Source organism: Physeter macrocephalus, chromosome 2 (genome assembly GCF_002837175.3).
Source record: "Physeter macrocephalus isolate SW-GA chromosome 2, ASM283717v5, whole genome shotgun sequence".
NCBI classification, from domain to species: domain Eukaryota; kingdom Metazoa; phylum Chordata; class Mammalia; order Artiodactyla; family Physeteridae; genus Physeter; species Physeter macrocephalus.
Window position 1 is genome coordinate 37,199,610 of NC_041215.1, and position 8,486 is coordinate 37,208,095.

At 45.3% G+C, this 8,486-nt stretch overlaps 1 non-coding gene across 1 annotated transcript; it reads left to right on the forward strand.

Moving 5' to 3' along the window:
• Positions 1–5,350: 5,350 nt before the first annotated feature.
• Positions 5,351–5,479, forward strand: LOC112061935 (small nucleolar RNA SNORA19). The gene has a single exon (XR_002890446.1). It is a non-coding gene; the product is annotated as a small nucleolar RNA SNORA19 (small nucleolar RNA).
• The last annotated feature ends 3,007 nt before the right edge of the window (positions 5,480–8,486 follow it).

Sequence of the window (8,486 nt, forward strand, 5' to 3'; positions counted from 1 at the left end):
TTGTAAATATAGACTAGAAATATGCACCCTCTTGTAATAAGGTTACAACAAGATACCTTACCTAAGCCACCTTGTGTACATCAGCTGTTCAGGAAGCATTGGGTCCATCCTCCTTTAGACCTGGGGTCCACTGAAGGGGTGCTGAGAGCCCGGAAAGAGGTCTTATCTCCTACGTGGAAGATGGATTGGTGAGAAGCCCCATAAGCTAAGGTGTGCAGCCTATTTAAGTGATGCTCCAGCACTACTTTTTCTCTGGCATTTATCTCAGGAACATCCATCACCCTGGGCACTTTGGTGCTGATGTGGTCCTCCAAGGATCGTCATGGCACTGCCATGGTAATTCCATGTTAATTAACTGGGTTGTTGTTCCAAAGTGTTAATGGCCAGAACTGTAATTCAATCAAGTAAATAACATTGCAAGCAGTTAATAAAAGCAATGGAATTTGTAACTGCTGATAAATGTGATTTCATAAATCAGTCGGTGGTCTGTCTTTGCCACACACATACATATCAGACAATCAGCATTACTAATGCTGCCTGTGAATCTGTTAAGAATTCTTCCTCCATATATTTTTTAAACGAATTTTGTTTCTTTTTGTCTCTTCCCCCCTCATTAACTTTCAAAATGTGTTTTTCTTAAGGTTCCACCTTTGGGGAAATAGCATTCTCGCCCACTGACACCACTTGTGAATTCGGTCTTATTACGAGCTGAGATTCCAAGCACCACCCAACTTGTTATAATTCTTTTTAATGCCCTCAGTTTTTCAGTTTGGATTTTTCCAAATCCAAAAGTAATACAGTGCTAGGTCCCCGCAGGGTTCTCAGCATGTGGATGAGAACATTAAGTTCTGAGAAGTGGTTACTTTCTCCAGTGCATTTTCAGACTTCAGCAGACCCCTGCCTGCAACCCATCACTTTGGGCCCCAATCTGCCAGCTCTGACCTGGGTCCTGAGGACTCACAGATGAAATGGACACTTCCTCTGCTCTCAGAAAACTCATGCCCATCATTACATCACTGGGCCTGTGTAGCACATGTCCCCCTGCCATCTACAGGTCTCTCTTGGTGCCACACCTGAGTGTGAGGGCCCTGCATGAAAGGAGCTGTACACCCCCAGCCCCAATCACCTCTTCTCTGCCTAGCGGGTTTGGTGAGGGGGTCCAGCAGAAGCTGCATGCCTCCACACCAGTCTTTGGGCTGAAGGAGGCACCATGTGGTCTGCATCTTCTACTTCCAAATGAGTCCATGGCACATATTTGAGTAAACTGAAGGGGCAGTGAGGGTGTGAAGTGACAAGAGCGAATACTCAGAGAGAGGGTTGGGGGCAGCGTAGGTGCTGGAAAGAGCCCCTGGCAGGGAGGTGAGGGCTCTGGTTCCCACCTTGGCTTTGTTAGGTTGCTCTCGCTTCCTATCCACTGTCTCCTTGCTCTCCACATCCGACCCACCACCCACCCACCAACTCACTCAGATGCTCGCCAGTGCACCCACGGCCCCATCGACGTGCTCACTTCGTTACTGCCCACTCCAATTTCCTCATGTACTCACCCCTCACCCCTGCACTCACACGGCTGTAAATCACAACCCCTGCCCTCAAGTTATCTCCCTCAGTTCACTGAAGGAGGCCATTGGAATAATAATTAAAATATAGTTGGACAAATCTATAACAGTGATTAACAAGAAAAACATCACAGAGAAGGGCACCTGCCTCAGCTTGGGAGACATATAAGGCTTCACAAAGGGTTGATATGGGAGCTGGGTTTTGAAGAATGAGGTAGAGAAAAGATAAGGGACTCTCTAGCAAGTAGAGGAGATTTGTGCAAAGGCATAGAGATTTTCAAGGGGTTTTCACGTCTGCAATTCATCCCACATGCCCAGGTCTAAAGGGCAGGATGGGGAGTGGTGGAGGATGAGAGGGAATGCCATGGGGGCCTAGCCTCTAGGGAGTTTGGACCAGAGCCTAAAGCTATAGGGGCTCCCTAAAGTGTTTTGAGAAGATGAAAGACAAGATCAGATTTGCATTAAAAAAAAAAAAGACTGTTCTTGCTGCAGAATGGAGAATAGATTGGAAGGGAACATGACTAACAGAGATACTTTCTAGCCAAGAGATGATGAAAACTTATTAGCAATAAGGACGAAAGATGTACACCAAAGGTATCAAGGGAGGGGGATTGACAGGACCAGTTTTCCCATCAGATGGGGAGAGTAAGCGTTAGGGGAAAGATCAGCACTTTCAGGATGCTGGAACGAGGCAGCCTTCGCAAGAGAGTTTAGGTTCAGTTGAGTCTGTGGTATTTCTTGTGCACTCAGGTAGAGAAGGTCAGAGGGCAGTAGGGTCCATGGGTCAGGGCTCAGGTCTTGGGTTTTTTAATTGGCAAACCTTATTCTTTGTTTTAAGCAAAATTTTATTTATTTTAAGTAATATATTTTTATTGACGGATACAGTTGACCCTTGAACAATATGGGGGTTATGGGTGCCAACCCTCCACGCAGTGGAAAATAGTGGTGGTACAGACATTCCCTCCTATTTTTATATGTGCCTAGTGAGGCTAAGAGCTAAAATAAGATGCAGAAGAGGTAAATGCATGTATTTCCACTGCCATCTTTGCTAAAATGTCTTCCATCAGTCAGTAAAAACTTGGCTGGGAATTTTAAAAGCTTAGAAATTACCTTCTGGGGCAAAGACGTACCTTAGTGCTCACAGTATCCAGGTCTCCTTTCCTGACCAGGCACATGCATGGCTACGGTCACAGCTCTTTGCAGTGTGAATGAAGTGGAGCCATAGACTAGGTCTCATCCATGGAATATGAGCATTAGGCACAGGTGCCACTTCTGGGCTGAAGCAGTTAAAGCAGCCCCAGAGAGCCACCTCCATTCCAGAGTGGAGTTTGCATGAGTGAGATGTAAACTTACGTTGTGTAAGTCTGAGGTCTGGTGATTGTTGGTTACTACAGCATGATCTAGCTTATCCAGAATCAAATGGGTTTATTCTCAAAACTTTAGTCTTAGTGTTTCCTGGGTTTCTCTTTGCTTTGAAATGAAGATAAAACAGGCAGGAGAATCAGAAGTAAATAGGTGTCCAAACCTGAGAAATTATAAATTTGCAGCTAGCATCATACCACCCCAAGAAGGAAAAAAGACAATAAAACATTTCCAGGAGGAGTTTCAGGAGCCACCTTTCCCAAAGGTCTAAGACCCAATCCAGATTCCCTTCACGAGGTAAGTTTAAAGTGTGTTAAAGCTGTTCTAACATATTTTGATACAAAAACTACATTAGGAATGGTTAACAATAGCTAGAAATTAGTGGAAAGAGAGCCTAATTTTATGTAGGTGTTTGAGGTCATTTGGGGTTTGTTCCAGTTAATCAAGCTCATGAAATGGGGAAAAGCTCCAACCCCACCAAAGTCCCTGAGGAAAGCTCACCCTCGTCTGCAATCACCGCCTCCGAGTAGGCACTAGGTAGCCTCTGTTTTACTATTTCTCCAAAATCAGATCTTGGGGCTTACTGCACACACCAGAAATGATAAGCCTAGACCTGGGAAGATTCCCTGACATTGATGTTGGGGGATCACAGGAGGCAGTGAAAAGAGAATCTGATCAAGAGACCCGAATTGTAGCCCTGCCTCTGCCAAAAGCCACCTATGGGAATTTGAGCAGATCTTCCTTTTCCACTCTGAGCTTCAGTTTTCTTACTGAAAATCTCTTCTAGCCTACAAACCCTGAGTATTCTGAGACGGGTTACTCTGTAGCGGTGGTTTACTTCTTGGCCAGCACACAGACACGTAAGCTAATGGAATACTTCTGCTCAGGGAATCAGCTTCCTGGCTATTTGTTTATTTAATTTACTTACACACAAACTGTGCAGGACTGCCTGAATAGTGGCCTGGAATGCAACACACATGCAAGATCAGAGACGGCAGCCCTTTTGTGATGAGAGGTCGATTGGCCTTGCCCTTGGCCCGCCAACCCCACTCTGGCTGCCTTTTTGTCAGCTCTCTCTTTATACTCATTATGTTTCCAAATTCTCTGCTTTTCAAGCCTGCAGTATTTTATCTTGTGCACAGAATGTGTATAAAACGTGAACTAATTAAATTAGAAATAATTAATGGGAAGCTAACAGAGGAAACCACTGTAGTTTAGAGATGTTATAGCCACTGAATCGATAACACTCTTCTCCCACATGACCCACATTCACAGGATGCCTTCCATCCCACTAGGTACTATCCTGTAACCATTGCAGGTGGAACAGGATATTACAGAATCCTTGTTCTCTATCCTGAAACTGCAGCTCTGAGCATCCTTCTCATCCTTCTCATGAGGGCTCCCTCCATTGTCTTCAAATCTGGAGGCACTGTTTTATAGGAAGGAGTGATCACGAAAAGAATTGGTTGTGTAACAAAAGACAGTCGTCAACAGACATTTCTTTTTTAGGGATATGAAATTAAGTGGTGGGAAGTAGAATTTCCTTGAAAATCCCCAAAAGGTCATTTCGAGGGTTTTCTTCAAAACATTTCTTTTCCAAGTATGAATGAACTAATGAAATAAATATTAATTACAGTAAGTAGCCCTGTGCCATCAAGATACTGGCATTCCGGAAGCTCTGCAGACAAGAACACAGACCCACAGCAAGTATACGTGGAAAGACACTGACCAATAACATGAGAAAGAGGGGCCCAGCCCAGCGAGGAGAGCGTGAAATTTGGAGCACATCAGAGTGTAGCTTTGTCCTAGCTCTGTCACTATGCACTAGATGCTCTGAGCTGCTTTACTGATCTGTGCATTAACAAATTCATCTGTAATTCACAGACTTAGAGAAAGATCTTATGGTTACCAGAGGGGGAAGGGAGGCGGAGAGAGATAGTTAGGGAGTTTGGGATTGAAGTGTACACGCTGCTATATTTAAAATGGATAACCAACAAGGACCTACTGTAGAGCACAGGGAACTCTGCTCAATGTTATGTAACAACGTAAATGGGAAAAGAATTTGAAAAAGAATAGGTACATGTAGATGTATAACTGAATCACTTTGATGCACAGGTGAAACTAACACAACATTGTTAACCACCTATAGTCCAATATAAAATAAAAAGTTGAAAAAAAACCCCAAATTCATCTGTAAAAGGGCTGAGTGGTTGTTATGAGGCTTAACCAAACTGATATATGTAAGTGTGTACGTGCCTGGCATACATACATGCTAGATTATCCAGGGCAACTGTGGTTGAAGAAAATCACACAACTGGCAGCAGGATGTGATGGTCTGTAATGGTGACCCCGAAAATAAAGGTGAAATGGTATTTTTGCTGTTCATTAAATTGGTATGTTTTAGAGGCATTCACTTAAATAATCTCTTTGTCATGCACATTTTACTGACTTGCTTTCCCTTGCATGTAGGAGCAGTGTTATTTCTTATGTGCTATACAAAAGTTGAAGGTTAATTAGCAGCATAACTAAATAGTAACACTGCTAGTCTCCTTCACACAAATTAAAAAAAAAAATCTTCCTCTTTGTAAGGTTACCACAGAGAGTGCAGTTTGGGTCTTGTCCCCTAAATCACATCGGAGATGATTGGTGAGGAGTGTAAGGACCCTCTGCAGACCTTACAAAGACCTATGACACAAGGACACTCAAATGTGAGACCAAGAGAGAAGCTGGAGTTGGAGGGTTCTTAAGGATATGAAGGACAAGGATCCTGGGGAGCAAGAGAAGCTCAGAGGTTGCACCCCAAACCCTGAACCTGGCCTGCTGCTCCAGAGACAAGAAGACCTGAGGACCAGGACTGGTTCATTCCTTGTTTTTCCTAAACATGAAGAACCCAGCTTGGACCAAGCAGTGCAATGATGGTCCAATCTGACTTGTATTAGTCTCTGTGGCTAAAGAATCGATATGGGCATCAACCATGCATAAAGCAGCTTCTACCCCACACCATTTCCTCTGTGCTACAAGGGAGCCTTCAGAGGGAGGTTTCCAAGTGTGGATTTCGGTTACTCTCACCCATGTCATCAAGGAAATGGTCTTGAGCAGACTGAAATGACCTCCTATTGACCTTGGATCTCACCTTTACTTGCTATGGTTTGATGCCAAACAGAGAACACAACCAGGCTTTATCTGTGCAGGCTTAACAAATATGGGTCTGTGGTTGTTAGTCTTTCACTTTAGGTGTTGAGCAAAATCCATCATTCTTTTCCCTCCTGAGCATCTTCTCTATTGCAGGCACTCAGTTGGGTATAGAGGTCACAAAGATGTACTCCGTCCCAGAATATGTGGCAGCTAACAGAGATGCACACAAAACATAGAGCAGAGAAGGAAAATGACAATGCCAGCAGCTAGTCCCTGTTTCCAATAGAAAGCAAGCTCCACCTGCAGTGGCTCCCGCCCCCTGCATGCTTCCATCACCAACACTGCCAGCCCCTCAGGCTCCGGTAGCAGCTCTTCCCCTTCCCCTTCCCCTCCCCCATCCCTCCCCTCCCTTCCCCTCCCCCATCCCTCCCCTCCCTTCCCCTCCCCCATTCCTCCCCTCCCTTCCCCTCCCCCATCCCTCCTCTCCCTTCTTCTGCCCTCCCTACCATCTAATCTGCTCTATTCCCTTACTTTTCCTTCCCACCTGCCTTCTCTTACCCTTTTATATTGTTCTCCCTTTTCTGCCCTTCTTTTCTTTCTGCCTTTCACGTTTTTGGTAGACACAACTCACACTCAAATTTTCCACTGTCATGGAGCATTTTAAAAGAACTTCTATTAAAGAAATGTCTTCTTGAACTTAGAGAACAAATGGGGAGGTCAAGTCCTCTTTTCCCTATTCCTTCCTTTCTTCTCATTCTCTCTCTCTTCTCCCCCTTCCCCTCTCCCCCTCCCCCTCCCTCTTTTTTTCTGTCTCTCTCCTTGGAACAAGGCTGGCCATCTTGCCTTCAGTTCACTTCTCTCTGTGGCACTGTGGAACCATCGGTCATCTCTTTGGGATTAGGGTCCACTAGACGGCAGGCTTGAGCAGTGAGAGCAAGAAACCCCATAAGAGTCTTAGGTCACGTGGTCCAGCCAGTCCAGGATGAGACCCCACACAGGGCATTTGGAACCAGATCGTGATTAGCCTACCACTGCTCCTCCTTGGGTCTTTGTGTTTTGAGGACACCTCTCTATTGAGAGTTTCAGGAAGAGTTTCAATAAAACCTGAATCCTGCTGGAACAACATCCTATTGCTTCAAATATTCACCCCAATTCCCTAACAGAATTGAGGGTGACAAGGGGCATCACAGACACATAGGAAGGGAGAGCACATGGTACTCAAAGAGTTGCTTCTCTTCGCATCTACTGAGAACAAAGCAAGTAAGAAGGGGTGTGGCTTACAGGGAGGCTTTGGACTTCGTCTCTAGTGCATCTAGTTTATGATGAGACGTGGGTGCATGCTGCTGAGGAGAGGTAGTCAGAGGCAACTGACCCAGGAGAGAGAATATCTTAGTGATTGCAAGAGAGTGGGAGAAACCCCTTGTTTCTCCGATTCTTGATTCCCTCGTCTACAAAACTGGAGACAAGCAGACAATGTATAACTTTTTTCCATACATTTTGTGTACTCAATATCAAATTCTTTCTTCCATTGCAAAATAGAAATAGATGGACTACAGTATGAGGACAGTAGAAAGAATACTCAGAGAGCTGCAGGAAGTCAGTGAACAGAAAATGTGACATTTTCTGACATTTTCTGTAAATAAATGACTTATTTAACAAGTTGCTGGCAGAATTAACTGGGCTGGGAGCAACTGCCCCCAGGAAGTGAGGAGTGAGCTAGGGGAAGATTGCATCCACATCCAAGTTGGGCTCACTGTCTGCAAGTCTGTAAAATCTATGGGTAAAGACAATTTGGAGAAAATATTTTATAACCAGAAAACTCCCAAATAGTGATTCATTATCTTTTATAAACGTAGGAGACATATAGGCTTGGCCTGGTAAACCTCCAAGAGTGGAGAAGACTGAGACAGTCTAGACATTGAAATAGGATCCCATAGTAGAGTGGGGTTGGTGGTAGGGTCAGAGCCCACTGCAGATGCCAAGAGGGTGTCTGACCCTCTACAGGGGACCTGTGAGGACACCAGAGCAGGGGCAGCCCCACACAGAGGGGTCGTAGCAGGGCCACTGAGATGTCCTCACCCTCTCCTTCAACAGAACCCACATCAATGTCCTCATAATTCTCCTCAAGGGCAATCGTGTCCTCGCGGGGCTCAGAAAACTCTCCTTCCTCATGTTCTCACTCACGGACCAGTGAATAAAGGCACTGATGGAAGCAGTGGAAAGACTCAGAGTTCCAAGAAAGCAGCTCCCCAGGAAGGTTTCCATCAACCCGGGTGGATGCTCTGACCTGTGGGTGGGGAGCACTGTACTGCAAATCAAGGCATGGGTGAGAGGGGGAGGTCTTCAAACACAGTCAGTGAAGCAACGTTAGGGGGTCAGGATGGGGACCCAAGGCCAGTCCAGATACCGAGGAAAGCGGAAGGAACCGGCATG